Consider the following 15,935-nt stretch of genomic DNA (forward strand, 5'->3'; position numbering starts at 1 on the left):
AGTGTGACTGGTTTCACCCTTGGTCACGGGCTTTGACTCCACGCAGTCTGAAAGTAGGAATGGGGTTCCTGGGAAAAGGGTAAGCAATGTTGAGGGGCAGGCGACTGCACACAGCTTAGAAGTTCAGGTTCTGTATAACAGGCTGTGGTATTAGGTCAGGAAGGGAATTGCTAATGAAGAATGTATTCTTTTAAAATAAGAAGAAAGGGTTGATAATTTTGTGTATTAGGAAGTCAGAATGCAAGGTGTGCAGAGCACAGGGGCCCAGAAATGTAGAGATTTCAAAATGAGTTGTGCAAGATGAAATACATCTGTATGTTCCTCTACTTAGAGTTTTCAAAGCCCAGAAATCAGGCATATGTTCTCCTTCCTCAACCTTTCAGTATCTGGAAGTTATAAACTGTTTTGATCTTTGCTCGATAACATGCCAAGATGTATTCAACAGTGACAAATGAGGACATATATTTTGTAATCTTTATTCATGTTATAGATTCTCTAATTGCTGGCAAAATCTCACAACTTTATTTTAATAGATGACTTTCTACAACAATGTCTCACTATTTTCTTTGAAACATTAGAAGTGGTGATTGGAGTACCTTTTAGATCCATTAGACTTCAAAGTGCATTTCTGACATATACAATACTATTTTAAAATATAACTTTTAAATAAAAATTCATTTTTAATGAAACAAGTATAGTAGTGAGGCTTAAATAAAATAAAGCAACTAGTTCAGTGCTTGGTAGGTAGTAGGTTCCCCATGAATAGAAACTCCTTTCTGCTTGTGTCTAGGAACATTTAAAAATTCTCACAAAGAAAAAAGAAGTAGGATACATCCACTACAATTTATAGATATGGAGATGTTCATGTTTGTTAAGAGGTTATATGACTTAAGATATAGTTTCACCTCAAATCTTTGGTCTTAAAATGTATAATTTAATAATTATAATTTAATAGCGTAAAATCATTCAGAGATCAAATTGTGTAAGAATTTTTCAAACATTATTGTAGTTTTCATGCTTTTTATGGATAAAAACATAGTATAAATACATTTAGAAGCTGAAATACTAAAGCTCCCTTGAGATCTTTCTTCTTTCAGATTAGCAGAGACAGCTGAGCAAAGTGAGAGATTTTTTGTTCCCAAGGGAATAGACAGCCGAGTTGGGGAGAGAAAACTTGGACACTTGGAATAAACAAGGAGTCATTTAGAGTTAAGCTGTGTGACGCTGACTGCAGATGGCAGGCATCAGGGAGCAAGGCACTGATCAGTAGTCGCCCCCTTACCAAATTGGAAAGGTGAAGGAAGGAGGAAGAACATTCCAGGTGGGGGATCATCTGAAGCAGTAACACCCAGGTGGGTGTGAGCCTGGCCTTTCTGAGGAGCCCAGGAATACCCGCCTGACCAGAGCCAGGCTTGATGACTACCATGAGCCCATAGGATGGAGCTCTTGCAAGCCAGGCAGAGATATTTGGATCAGATGCAATGGGGCAATATGGTGTGAGGGAGAAAGCCATGCTGAGGGAGGATCCATCGTTCTGTCATGATTAGGATGTGCTGGACAGTGGGGAGAGACTGGAGTCAAGGAGGCCAGCTGGAGGTTACTGCAATAATCTAGAGGTGAGATGAGGTGAGCTGGACCTTTCCAGTGGATGCATAAATAGAGAACAAAGAGTGATTTGAGGAGATACACAGGGAGTAGTGTCAGACATGATTATAGGGAATGAAGGAGAAGGGAAGGGAAATGATAGCTTACTAGTTTTTAAGGCCAGAGGCTAGAAAATTGGTAGTATGTCTGACAGAAATGGCAGAGTCAGAGTGGGGAACTGGCATGAAGGTACCATGGTAAATGCAGTTTGGACGTATTGAGTCTAAAGTGACTTGAGAAACCTCCATGTGGGAAAGTTAGACTTGCAGCTGGTTCTGCAGGGCTGTCAACATCACTTCCTGAATCTCTCCCTCACATCTCTCTTAAACATCTCTTGAATTCATCCTGTTCAACTGTGCCCCATCTCCTTGTTTGATTGAGGCTCTCATCCCCTCTTGCCTCCACTTACTACCATGGTAACAGGTCTAGCTAATTTTCCTTCCTCCAGTCTCAGCCCCTTTCATCCATTCTCCTCCAGGTCTTTGAATTTTTCTCTCATGTTTTCATTAAGCCTATATTTCTGTTTTCTTGACTATTCAGTAATTGTCTATGGATATTATAAAGTGTTACAATGAATTATGAATAAGACTTCCTTTGCATTTCTTTGAAAAAAGCAAGTAAAGGATTTAGATTACTATCCAGCAACTTATGAGTGTTGAACATTATTTTCTTTAATGGCACTCCGGGACTAGACCAGAGGGATGACTTGATTTATAAGGGCTTCATTGATTTCCAGTTTCAATTCCTGCCCTAGATGTGAGTGCATGCCGGGTGAAGATGGCAGTTTATGCCTCTGTGAGTCTCCAGAGCCTGGTGAAATGGCTGGCATGTATAGAGAGTCAGCAAATCCCAGTTGAAAGGAACTGATGGGGGCTGAGAGTTGGGTATCAGATGTGGGTTAAATCAGTTGGAAACAGGCTGGTTGTGGTGGCTCACGCCTGTCATCCTAGCACTTTGGGAGGCTGAGGCTGGCAGACTGCCTGAGCTCAGGAGTTTAAGACCACAGTGGGCAACATGGTGAAACTCTGTCTCTACTAATAAAATACAAAAAATTAACCAGGCATGGTGGCACATGCCTATAGTCCCAGCTACTTGGGAGGCTGAGGCAGGAGAATTGCTTGAACCCAGGAGGTAGAGGTTGCAGTGACCCAAAATTGCGCCACTGCACTCCAGCCTGAGTAACAAGAGTGAGACTGTCTCAAAAAAAAAAGTTGAAAATAGATGTGGTTTCCGAGAGAGGAATATCTTACAACAAAGAGTGGAGAACCACTTCTTAGTGTGACCGCCTTCTCAGTGACGAATGAGCTATGTGTGCTGATTTCTAGGACAGAAACTGCCAAACCCTGGGTCAGTAGTATAGAGCCTGGATAAGCTAGTCCCAGTTCTGCCTAAGTCCCTGCATGACCTTGAGTTCATGAGGTTTTCCATGGGGATTCTTGTATATCCCTGCAGTGTGATCTAGATATTTTGAATGGGAAACAAAGAAATGGGAACAAAGAAATATCCATTTTGCTGCTATTTTATACTGAAGAAAACTACCATACAGGAAAATCCCTAGAAGGGATTTCAATTTCCCTGTCTTCACATCCCCTGGTTCTGGTGTGCAGAATCAAGCAGAACTTCTGGTTCAATATGGAATCCATGCATCTGGAATAGGGTCAGATCACAACAGTAGGTTATGGACTTTACAGATGATGATGTTCAAACTGTTCCATCAGAAAAGCCAGTCCCCTCCATAAATATCAAGAACAGGAATATGACTTAAGGCAAAGGCAACTGCACCTACTCCCAGAACTTTGCAGGCAGTTGTCAAAAGGAGGAGCTCAAATTAGATTTCTCACAAGAAAAACTTCAAAAAGCTTTTGAAGCTACCTAGGGAAAGCTATGAGACAGGAATGAAGACTAAGAGTCAATTGCTGCCTTTCAGAAATACAAAATCAAATCAGCCACTTGGAGTGTTTGTTTTATACTTTCAATGGAAAACTCACAGCATCGGTGTCTTATGTGGCTGCCACAACAGAGAGTTTGGGTGTCATCAACTACTTAATTATTAATAGTGAGCTAATATGTGTCTTTTCTAAATTGTTACTGAAATCCTTCTTATTTAGACTGTGGCTATAGATACATGATTATCCTTATTTATTCACTATTGGTTTGCTTCTCCCCCTTTTTCTTCTAAACAGTCAATTGCACTTATCAGGTGAGTTTTTTCTTTTTGGCAAAAACCATCATTCTGAAGTGGTATAATTCCCTACAGCCTTCTGAGAGAGATTTTCAATTTAGTGAGTCCCATTGGGAAGATAATACATTCAGATGGCCAAGGGAAACTCTTAAAAGTAGGCAGCATCCCCAAGGCAAGGCTCCCTTGGCTGGACTCCCTACCCTCAGGCTTGAGCCCTTCTAATGGATCCTCCACATAGTTCCTGGGCTGCCGTTGCCCTGGGACAACATCCACTCCTTAGCAAGATACATATGGCCATGCATGACTTGGCCTCTGCCTCTCTGTGGCCTGTCCTGTGGTTTGCCACCAGCAATGCCTTTTAGACTTCTCTCTTCCCAGAATCCCAGATATCACCACCAGGGGGCAAGGACTGAGCCTCTCTCCTTCCCCTCTGCACCACCAGCCTTAGAGCAGAGCCTTGCCCATCAGAGAGGTGCAGTGAATATTTGGTGTAGAATTCCACGATCTGCAACTCCGTGGTCTGGAGAAGGCTCAAAGTCCTGTGTTTAAATTTGCACTCAGCCCTGAACCCTGGAAAGACACCAGCTTTCACTGGGATTCCCTGGGAACCATAGCAGTCTCATGAGAAATGTGGGATGAGTGGCTGGCGGCCTATGTATGACAAGTCTCCATCAGGGCTGACTTCCCTGTTTATGTGAGCTGTTCCTTTTACACCCTGATACCTCCACAGGAATTAGAACAGCAAGCATGGGTCATGTTTGTACTTGCTTCCTTTGTAATTTCGGCTGTTTGGTACATCAAAGGAAAAAACACTTTAACATATAGAGATCCATATGGCAGCTTCTTCCTGCAGTGGTGATACCTACTCTGGCAACCAGCTTAACAGTTCAAGACTCTTTCAACAAATACTGTTTGACTACCTAATGTATGCCAGGTATGGTAATGAGCAAGCCAGGCATGATCCTTGTCTTCATGGAGCTCCCAGACCAGTGGGGCAAGCAGGCATGGAATAAATGCCAACAGTAATGAATGCTCCAAAGAGATGTGCACTGCTGCAGGAGGGCAACAGGGGAGCCCGACCTGGTCTTGAGCAGGAGTCTGGGAAGGTGCCCCTTCCGCAGAAATTCATGTTAAAAATTCAAGATGGAGAACTAGCCAGGCCAATTATGAGAGCCTTCAGAGTAGAAGGAACAGTGTTGTAAAAGCTGTGAGGTGCCTTTGATGTCCTATAAGGCTGGAGCATAGAGGACAGGAGGAGTGTATAAACCCATCAGGCCAGAAGAAGCAGGAGAGCTCACAGAGAGCCTTGCAGGGTGTGCAGATAGATATTGGTGTGTCTATCCCTTAGGTCATTAAGAAGTCAACGAAGAGGTAGGCATGATCATATTTGTAGTTTTTGTTGTTTTTTTGTTACTGTTTTTTGAGATAGGGTCTCATTTTGTTGCCCAGGCTGGTGTGCAGTGGTGCAATCTCAGCTCACAGCAACCTCTACCTCCCAGGCTCTAGTGATCCTCCCACCTCAATCTCCCAAATAGCTGAGACTATAAGCATGCACCACCATGCTTGGCTAATTTTTTTATTGTTTGTAGAAATGGGTTGTTGCCATGTCGCCCACGCTTGTCTTGAACTCCTGGACTCAAGCAATCCTCCTGTCTTGATCTCCTAATGTGTTGGGATTACAGGTGTGAGCCAATGCGCCTGGCCAGATTTATAGCTCTAAAAGAATACACTGGCTACCCTGTGGAGAATGAAGTCCACAGGCTGCCATTCCTTCTTGTCTTAGTTTGGCAGCCTCTCTCAGCCCCCTTGATTGGATCACCAAAGGTCTGCAGCACCCTGGCTTGGTAAGCCTCCCTGAAATTATTTTTTACCTCAGACCAATCCTCCTTGGAGCAGAGATTGACCAATACCAGCTGGCTGTACCCCTGACATGGGAGCTGTTGAGTGCAGAAAATGAGCCTCGTGGTGGCTTCTGAGAATTAAGGAATCAGTGTCTTATCTTTAGCGGGTGACCCAGAGGGCTGAGCTCTTGGCAGGAGAATACTTCATGGGTCTGGGGAGAAGAAAATGCAACGATGTAGTTTAATTAAATACATTCATCTTCTCACAGAGTGCACTTCAGTGTGATCTACTTAATTATGAAGGCAAGTTACTTGGATTTCAAAGATATCCTTCACCCTAGAGGAGTAAAACATTTGAACTGTGGATTACCTTTAAAACAACAAACAAAAGGCTTTCATTTATTTTGATGACACTATACACACCCACTAGTTATTGCCTAGCTCTGAAAAGGGAAAATATGATTCATTGTAGATTTTTTTTTAGTGATGTAAGTTAACACAAATGCACGTGAAAGAAAAGTTTTTACAGTCTGGCAGATCTGGGTGGAAGCCTGGCCCTGGCGCCAGCAGCAGGACCTCAGACACCTTAACTTGCCTCACCCTCAGTTTCCTCTTCTTAAAAAAAAAAAAAGGCAGAAGGGAGTGGGGATCATAACATCTACCTACAACGTTGTTGTGACAATGAAGGAGAGCTGGCAATCAAATTCTGCGTCTTAGCTATGAATCGTTTTTCAAGTCTTTACATCTTTGTATCCTTAGCGCTGAACATGGGGCTGGCAAGAACCCACAAGTGAATATTTCATTTCATTTCGTTTCTTCTTTTAACCTTTGTATTAGGCCATTCTTGTGTGGCTATAAAGAAATACTTGCAGCTAAGTAATATAAGGAAAAGAGGCTTAATTGGCTCATGGTTCTGCAGCCTTTACGGAAAACATGGCACTGGCATCTGCTTCTGGTGAGGCCTTAGAAGTTTACAATCATGATGGAAGGTGACAGAGAGCTAGCATGTCACATGGCAAGAGGGGGAGCAAGAGTGGCGTGGGAGTTGCCACACACTTTTAAACAGCCAGATCTCCCATGAACTCATTCATCACCAAAGAGATGGTGCTAAGCTATTCAGGAAGGATACGCCCCATGATCCTAACACCTCCCATCATGCCCTGCCTCCAACACAGGATTACATTTCAAGATGAGATTTGGAGGGGACAAGTATCCAAACTATATCAACCTTCTTTTCTTTTAAACCCTGCTCAAGAATCCTCTTCTTTGTGAAGACTAACCATGCCTGATTTGAGCCATTAAGTATCCCACAGATTCTTATGAACAACTATAATTTGTTCCATCCACATGTGCTGTTAGGATATCTTGAGGAACATTACTGCCCTACAGAAAGCTGGGCATCCCATCCATTGGTTTTAAAAGAGTAGGACTTTTTTTTTTTTAAAGACGGACTCTCGCTCTGTTGTCCAGGCTGGAGTGCAGTGGCGTGATCTTGACTCACTGCAATCTCCACCTCCCAGGTTAAAGCGATCCTCCTGCCTCAGCCTCCTGAGTAGCGGAGATTACAGGCATGTGCCACCCCACCCAGCTAATTTTTGTTGTATTCTTAGTACAAACAGGGTTTCATCATGTTGACCAGGATGGTCTCAATCTCCTGACCTTATGATCTGCCTGCCTCTGTCTCTCAAAGTGTTGGGATTACAGGCGTGAGCCACCTCACCCGGCCAACATTTTTTTGTAAAATAGGCATTGCAATGTATTGATTCCTAGGTGGTGTTTCTGTTCTTATGTGTCATTATATTTAATTATATTTTTGATAGCATATTTATTAAATGTGATATAATAACTAAAAAGTAAATAGCCTAATAGTCTGGGTGGGTCTGAAGCTATTACTAATTAGAAAAGACAAAATGCTACATAGCTTTATTTCTTAAAAATCATTCTTATTTCATGAGTAATATATCCAAAAAGGTATAAATGTTATAGATAATGCCCTTTTGATCACCCCCTGATCCTGGTCCCCTGCTTTTTCCCCAAAGACAAACATTGTTATCAGTTTGTTGGGCATCTGTCTAGTTTGTTTTCTGTGTGTATATGTGTGTGTATAATACAGTTTTTTAAACATAAAAGCTGGCCTGGCGCCATGGCTCATGCCTGTAATCCCAGCACTTTGGGAGGTTGAGGCAGGCAGATTACCTGAGGTCAGGAGTTTTAGACCAGCCTGGGCAACATGGTGAAACCCCATCTGTAGTAAAAATACCAAAAAAAAAATTAGCCAGGCATGGTGGTACATACCTGTAGTTTTAGCTACTCAGGAGGCTGAAGTAGGAGAATCATTTGAACCCAGGAGACAGAGGTTGCAGTGAGCCAAGATCACTGAGATCCTGCACACCAGCCTAGGCAACAGAGTGAGGCTCAGAAAGCTGTCATTTGTACGTATTTATGCTATACTTGCTTTTCCATTCATCACTACATACTTCTATCTATATAAATCTACTTTATTAGCTTTAAATTGCTATATAGAATTCCATAGTCTAGCTAAACTACAATTTATTTGGTAATTATCCAACTGATGAATGGCTACATTGATTATATTTTTCACTATTACAGTGGTATAAAGAACATCCTCAACAATCCCCTTTGTGCAATGGTTAACAGGTCCGTCCTTCCTTCCTTTCTTCCTTCCTTTCTTCCTTCCTTCCTTCTTTCCTTCCTTCTCTCCTCCCCTTCTCCCTCCCTCCCTCCCTCCCTCCCTTCTTTCCTTCCAACCTTCTTTTTTTAATGCACTGGGGCTTTCCGGCAAAAAACGGAAAGCCTGCCAGACAAATTCTAAAAGCACTGTAACACTTGGTTAAGAGGTTTTCTAACGCAGATACTGAAGACTGAAATTGCTGAGTCACTCTGATGTGCACATTTTAAACATGAATAGACTCTGCCAATTTCCCTAAATGGATAGTTTTATTTGTACTTCCACCAGCAATGTATCAGAGAACCTGTTAACACACATCCTTTCAACAGGTAATATTATCAGACTTTTTAGCTTGCCATTCTGATGGGTAAGAAATATTATATAAATTTTGCATAGCTCTACTTTTCAGTAATTCTTAAATAAGCCATAAGTTCCCAATAAAATTACAGAAGCATAAAAGGTTCAGATAGGTAAGTTTTTTATATCCCACACTAATAGCACAGTGCTAGGTACTGGGTAGGAACCCAAGGGATACTAGATAATTAATTGATTGATTGCTTTGAGCAATTTCAAAATTCCAATAATTAAAACAATTCTGTTGATCGAACTCAAATTTTGATTGGGCCAAATATGTTTCTCACATCTAATAATGATATCTAATTTCTTTCTTTTTTAAAAATTGTTGCTGTTGTTGTTTGTTTTGTTTTTTAACTTTTAAGTTCAGGGGTACAAGTACAAAGTTTGTTACATAGGTAAACTTGTGTTATGGGGGTTTGTTGTATAGATTATTTCATTACCCAGGCATTAAGTCTAGTACCCATTAGTTATTTTTCCTGATCCTCTCCCTCCTCCCACCCTCCACCCTCCAACAAGCCCCAGTGTCTGTTGTTTCCCTGTATGTGTCCATGTGTTCTCATCATTAAGCTCCCACTTATCAGTGAGAACGTGTGGCATTTGTTTTTCTGTTCCTGTGTTAGTTGGCTAAGAATAATGGCCTCCAGCTCCATCCATGTTACTGCAAAGGACATGATCTTATTCTTTTTATGGCTGCATAGTATTCCATGGTGTGAATTTACCACAATTTCTTTATCCAGTCTATCACTAAGAGGCGTTTAGGTTGATTCCATGTCTTTGCTATTGTGAATAGTGCTGCAATGAACATGCACATGTATGTGTCTTTATAATGCAGTGAGATACCATCTAACACCAGTCAGAATGGTTATTATTAAAAAGTCAAAAAATAACAGATGCTGGTGAGGTTGTGGAGAAAAAGGACACTTATACACTGTTGGTGAGAATATACATTAGTTCAGCCATTCTGGAAGACAGTATGAAAAATCCTTAAAAGATTGAAAGACAGAAACACCATTTAGTCCAGCAATCTCATTACTAAATACATACCCAAAGGAATATAATCTAATTTCTAATATCCACCTGAGAGAAAAATTTACTGCCAACTACAGTTGATGTAGAAACAGCCTAATGAAGAGGCTAGCTGTACTAAGGTCAGAAAATGTCAAGGAGTAAAAAAACAAACAAAAACAACCAGGAAAATAGCTGCCGCTTCCTTAAAAGGCTAATGACCCCCAAAAGTAATTTAGGGAGTAAAAGACAACATGGAGTGTCTTACTCTTTTCTGGCCTAGACTCAAATACCTTATACTGAGTAATTTATAAGCAACAGAAAATTATTGCTCACAGTTCTGGAGGCTAGGAAGTCTAAGATCAGATTCAACAGATTCAGTGTCTGATGAAGGCTTGCTCTGTGCTTCAAAGATGGCACCTCTTGCTGTGTTCTCACATGGTGGAAGGGTCAGTGAGCTCCCTTCAACCTCTTTTATAAGGGTGCCAATCTCGTTCATTAAGGCAGAACCATAATGGCAATTGCTTCCTAAAGGTCCCACCTCTTAACACTATTGCATTGGGGGTTAGATTTATACATATGAATTTCAGGGGGACACCAAAATTCAGACCATAGCAGGGAGGAAAATTGCATTAGAATGCTTTTTCCCTAAAGATATATTCCAGTGACTAAGAAAAAGAGTCTAAAGTGCAGGCCAGCAAGCCTCCTATGGTGCTAGGTACCTTTGGAGCAATTTAAGGGAGTCACCTCCAGGGCATTTTTAAAACTGGCTGGTTAGATCTGCTGACTTTATGGAAAGAGGTCAAGCTACAAGCAGGACACATTGTCTGGATATGTAAGGCGCCATTGCACTCCAGCCTGGGTAACAAGAGCGAAACTCCGTCTCAAAAAAAAAAAAAAAAAAAGAAAAAAAAAAAAAAATAAACCTCCCCTTTCAAGCAGAAATGAGGCCACGATGGGCAGGGCCTTGGCCAAGGAAAGTCACCAGCTCTTCCTGAGTAAACTGATCCTGAGGACCACCCCTCATAGGCAACCCCTGGGACTTTGTTCCCAGGCATCTATAGGTCACTCTAGGAGAACATTACATAGTAAGGGTGCTGCTTGTTGGGATTGCACAGGTACTAACAATTCCCTGGAGAGACTGTTTGAGTCTGAGTAAGAAGGTGAGATCTATACTGTGTCATGTGGAAGAGAAAGTGGCAGTTGGACATGTGGATGGATAAGATGTATTGCCTTCTAAATGTTCTCCACTTCTTGTCCTCCTTTCTCTTAAGGAAAATTCTGTTAATGCCCATTCAAACTCTTCTCTTTATTCTCCCTCCAATGAGAATTCAGTCTTTGCCATTTATCCCCTGTATCCTCTCTGGTGTAGAATTGAGGAACTAGGCAGAGATTGGGAGAAGCAGCAAGGAAAGGAAGGTGGGTGGAGACAGGATTTAGCCAACAGACTAAAACCTACTGCTAAACTAGAAGCCTCAGGTGTAACCCTAGAACCCAGCATAGTGCCTGGCACATAGTAGGTACCAAATAAATAGTTTTCAAATAATTAGCTGATTGAAAGACAAGTGACAAAGGAAGGAATAAATCATCTATGATGAGGAAGAAGCAGACAAAGGAAGAAAGAAACAGAGGAGAAGTGTTGGCAGATAAAGGTAGGAAATGCAATCGTATTATTGTATAGTCTCAATTTTTAGAATCTATGCATGTCTATGCACTGAATGAAGTTTTGGGACACAGTAGGCAAAATGTCAATAATAGTTATCCCTGGTAGATAAGATTATGTGTAATTTTGTTTACCTTTTTCTTACCAGTATAAGAAACACCTATTTCTTATGTGAGAAAATCATAAATGTTATTTTATAAAAAGAAATGCAAGGTGATATGGGCTGAGCTGTGTAACCTTAAAACTCACAGCTTGAAGTCCTTTCCCCAGTGTCCCAGGATGTTACTATAATTGAAGACAGGGCCTTTAAAGAGGTAATGAAGGTAAGATGAGGTCATTTGGGTAGGCATTAATCCAATATGACTGGTGTCATAAGATGAGATTAAGACACAGACACACAAACTTCTCCAGAGGGAAGACCATGTGAAGACAGAGGGAGAAGACATCCATCTACAAGCCAAAGAGAGAAGTCTCAGGAGAAACCAACCTGTTGACACCTTGATCTTAGATTTCTTGCCTACAGCACTATGAGAAAATAAGTATCTCTTGGTTAAGCCATCAGTCTATGGTACTTTGTTATGGCAGCCTTAACGGACTAATACAGAAGGTACACATTTTAAAAGTGTCAGAATTATTCAAGGAGGCACAAAGAGGAAAAATAAGAGAAGTGTTTTGAGCTGGTGTGGTGGCTCAAGCCTGTAATCTCAGCACTGGGGGAGGCTGAGGCGGGTGGATCACCTGAGGTCGGGAGTTCAAGACCAGCCTGACTAACATGGAGAAACTCCGTCTCTAGTAAAAATACAAGATTAGCCAGGGGTGTGGTGGCACATGCCTGTAATCCTAGCTACTTGGGAGGCTGAGGCAGGAGAATCACTTGAACCTAGGAGGCGGAGGTTGCAGTGAGCAAAGATTGCGCCATTACTCTCCAGACTGGGCAACAAGAGCGAAACCCCATTTCAAAAAAAAAAAAAAAAGGTGTTTTGGGCAATTTGGGAGGAAGGCTCTTGAAAAATAGTACTGTTACAATCCTAGCAATATTTCATACCTTAGAATAGTAAGCTATAAATATGTTTGGTGGGAGAGACAGCTGAATTTCATGACTGAATTGGGACAGCCCACGGTAATTAACACAAAGTTATGGCAGTACCTGCCTTGAAGAATCTACTCTGTGGTACTCTTGAAGCAGAGGTGAAGCTTCAGGGAGGGCAGCACCTCTGAGATGATCAAAGGGAAAGAGGAAAGTAAGTACACCCTCAGAGAAGACTGGCAGATCCCAAGGGTAGCACTAGGGAGAAGGCAAGTGAGATTTTCATTTTTCCTTTTGGCTGCCTTCCAGTTCATTAGCTTGTCTGTCGTCTCCTGGGCATCTCCTTGGGGACAGAAGAATTCAGGCCTATTTCACCACAGACAAACAGGACTCTCCTTGCTTCTGTCTTCTGTCCTATCAGTTCCAGCTGTTACTCTCAGCAGGCTCCTGCCTTGCATGCTGCTGCGTACCATGGGGAAGCCATTTCCCCTACCAAACCCTATGGCCAACGGCAGATGTGACAGGCTAGTGGTTCATCTCAGAGAACAGTGGTCTTCCAGTATCTTCCTAGTCAGGATCCATGTCCTTTAGGGACTGTGGCTAGTGCTACATTGTCCTTAAGGACTACACAAGTTCACTAGTCAATATATCTCCTTGATCATTGCTATTAGAATCCAAATGTGCTTTTCTATTTTCTTTGGTCAATAGACATTCCAAAATGTGTTGTTCACCATTTAAAAAATGTCAACTTTGTTGAGGTATAATTCATATACCATACAATTGATCCATTTAAAGCATACAATTAAATGATCTTTAAAAAATTCTCAGGGTTGTGCAACTACCCCCACAAGCAATTTTAGAACATTGTCATTGCATCAAATGGAAACAGTCACTCTCATTTCCTCCCAAACCCCCAGCCCTACAAAACCACTAATCTACTTTTCTATAGAACTGTCTATTTCTGAACATTTCATATAAATGAAATCATACAATATGTGGCCTTCTGTAACTGGCTTCTTTTGGTCAGCATAATGTTTGCAAGGTTCGTCAATCTCATAGTATATATCAGTACTTCACTTTTTTGTCAAACTGCCAAATAATATTCCATTGCATATACATACTATATTTATCCATTAATTGATGGTTATTTGGGTTGTTTCTACTTTTTGGCTATTATAAATAAGATTGCTAAGAACACTCATGAACAAGTTTTTATGTGGATATAGGCTTTCATTTCTCTTGGGTGTATACCCTAGAGGAATTTCTGGGCTATCGTACCACTCTGTCCAACCTTTTATGGAACTGCAGACTGAAAGCAGTTGTATCATTTTGTCTTTCCACCAGCAGTACATGAGATTTCCAAATTCTCTACATTTCTGCCAACACTTATTTTCTCTTTTTTATTATAGCCCCACCCTAGTGGGTGTGAACTGGTATCTTCTTGTGGTTTTTGATATGCATTTCTTTTATAGCTAATGATGCTGAGTATCTTTTCATGTGTTTATTGGCCATTTGCTTATCTTCTATAAAGAAATGTTTACTCAGGTCCTTTGCTGATGTTTCAATTGCATTATTTATGTTTTTTATTATTGAGTTGTTAAGAATTCTTTGAGAGTTAGTTCCTTACCAAATATATAATTTGTAAAATTTTTCTCCTATTCTGTGGATTGTCTTTTCACTTTCTTCATGGTGTCCTTTGAATCACAAAAGTTTTCAGTTTTGATGATGCTCATTATATCTGTATTTCATTGTTGTTGCTTGTGCTTTTGGGTCATTTCTAAGAAACAATTGAATAAACCAAGGTCATGAAGATTTACACCTATATTTTCCTTTCAGTATTTTATTAGCACTTACATTTAGATCTTTGACCCTTTTGACTTAGTTTTTGTATATGGTGTGAGGTGAGGGGTGCACTTCATTCTTTTGTACGTAGATATTCGGTTGTCATAGCACATGTTTAGAAACTATTCTTTACCCATTGAAGTATCTTGGCACCATTGTTCAGGAAAAAATGATCATAAATTCAAGGGTTGCTCAATATTTTCTAAGAATGTGTTTGTAATAGCCATGCAAAAGGTCACATATTATAGCATTATACATGGTATGTGGCCAACAATTTCTTATCAGATTGAAGAAATGACACTGTCCCACTCTAGTTCATTTTAAAAGATGAAACAAAGTCTTAGTAAGTGGCTGGGCAATCACAGCTTGTTTAACTTATACCACAGTTTAGACAAAATTATCAGCCAGGACCTGAGAGCCCAGACAGTGTTTGATAAACCACAATTTCATTGGCTGTGACTTTAGGAGATTCTTTCCATATCGATTGCCAATGTCTTATATTTTGGTTTTCTGTCACTGAGGAGAATGACTTGCAGGTTGTTTCTGATGATTTTGGACCAAATCTCTGTGATCACCTTTACCAAGGAAAGCCAGATGCTCAAGCTAAGGAGAAATTACCTCTTGACCTGCTCTCCACATGGCTTCTAGCTACCATTTTTAATTTATGTACTCTTCCCTCCTGCCCAGCTCCATTTCCAAAATAGCAAGGAGCTTTGGCAAGAAATCACTGGGGTTGCAATTTATCAGCAAGCTGTGTACACAGCTGTTTCCCAACTTTTGGCAAAGTCAGTGATTTGGCTTGTCTCCTGCATGGAATGAAAATTTTCTGAAGGGTGTCAAAAAGGATATACTCTAGGGGCACACAAATGTCTCTTAATTTACTGGTACAGATTTCACTATGGAAAAAATATAGATGAGTACTTTGTATGTGATCCTCAAAACTAACACAAGCGTTAATCTCTATGTCAGATAGAGAGATGGATAGCTAGATCTGTATATATCTATATCTATATCTGTATCTATAATATAGATGAGCCTCTGCAGTCTCTAAAATCCCCTGCCTCAGAATCACTGTGGGTGGGAGAGAGGGAACTTATTAAGATGCATACTTCTGGGCCCTTACTGAATCAGAAGTTCTGGGAGAATGAATGTAGAGAACTGCATTTTAACAGACACCTCAGGTGAGTTTCATGTAGTCTCACGCATTAAAATTTGAGAACTGCCCACTTGGGAGTTTTTGCTAATACCACAAGCTTTGGAAACATACAGAACCTGGGTTAAACTTCAATTTCTTCTTTGTAAAATAAGGGTAATTCTCCCATCTCCCCAGTGTGAGGAGTCATGTGGAGTAGACATGCAGATAAAGCCCAGGGTTTAGTACAGTGCAACTTTCACAACTATCTCCCCACTTAGGGGCACTTGATGAGCATTTTGTGTAACCCCAATAGGGTTGCCAGATAAAATTCAAGACACTCAGTTAAACTTTTATCTCAGGAATATAATAAGTTTTGAACATAAATGTGGCGGCAGTGCTCAGGGCAGTTTCCAGAGTCTAGGGTTCGTGGAAAGATTTAGGAAGTTGTCCCTTGATAGCCTCTAAGCCTCAGCCTCCAGCCATCCCAGAAATGCTGTGAGCTCCCCAGATTATTTTAATAAATCCTTTTTAAAAACTTTAATTCTCCAAT

General features: G+C 40.9%; 1 protein-coding gene and 1 non-coding gene across 4 annotated transcripts in view; one reads left to right on the top strand and one right to left on the bottom strand.

Moving 5' to 3' along the window:
• Positions 1 to 15,935, top strand: part of BAALC (BAALC binder of MAP3K1 and KLF4) — a 132,761-nt gene that overhangs the window by 86,535 nt on the left and 30,291 nt on the right. The window lies entirely within an intron of this gene.
• Positions 8,455 to 8,516, bottom strand: LOC116536038. Its single transcript, XR_004262444.1, has one exon. It is a non-coding gene; the product is annotated as a U7 small nuclear RNA (small nuclear RNA).

This window comes from Sapajus apella, unplaced genomic scaffold (assembly GCF_009761245.1).
Source record: "Sapajus apella isolate SASKATOON/1434 unplaced genomic scaffold, GSC_monkey_1.0 scaffold3, whole genome shotgun sequence".
NCBI classification, from domain to species: Eukaryota; Metazoa; Chordata; class Mammalia; order Primates; family Cebidae; genus Sapajus; species Sapajus apella.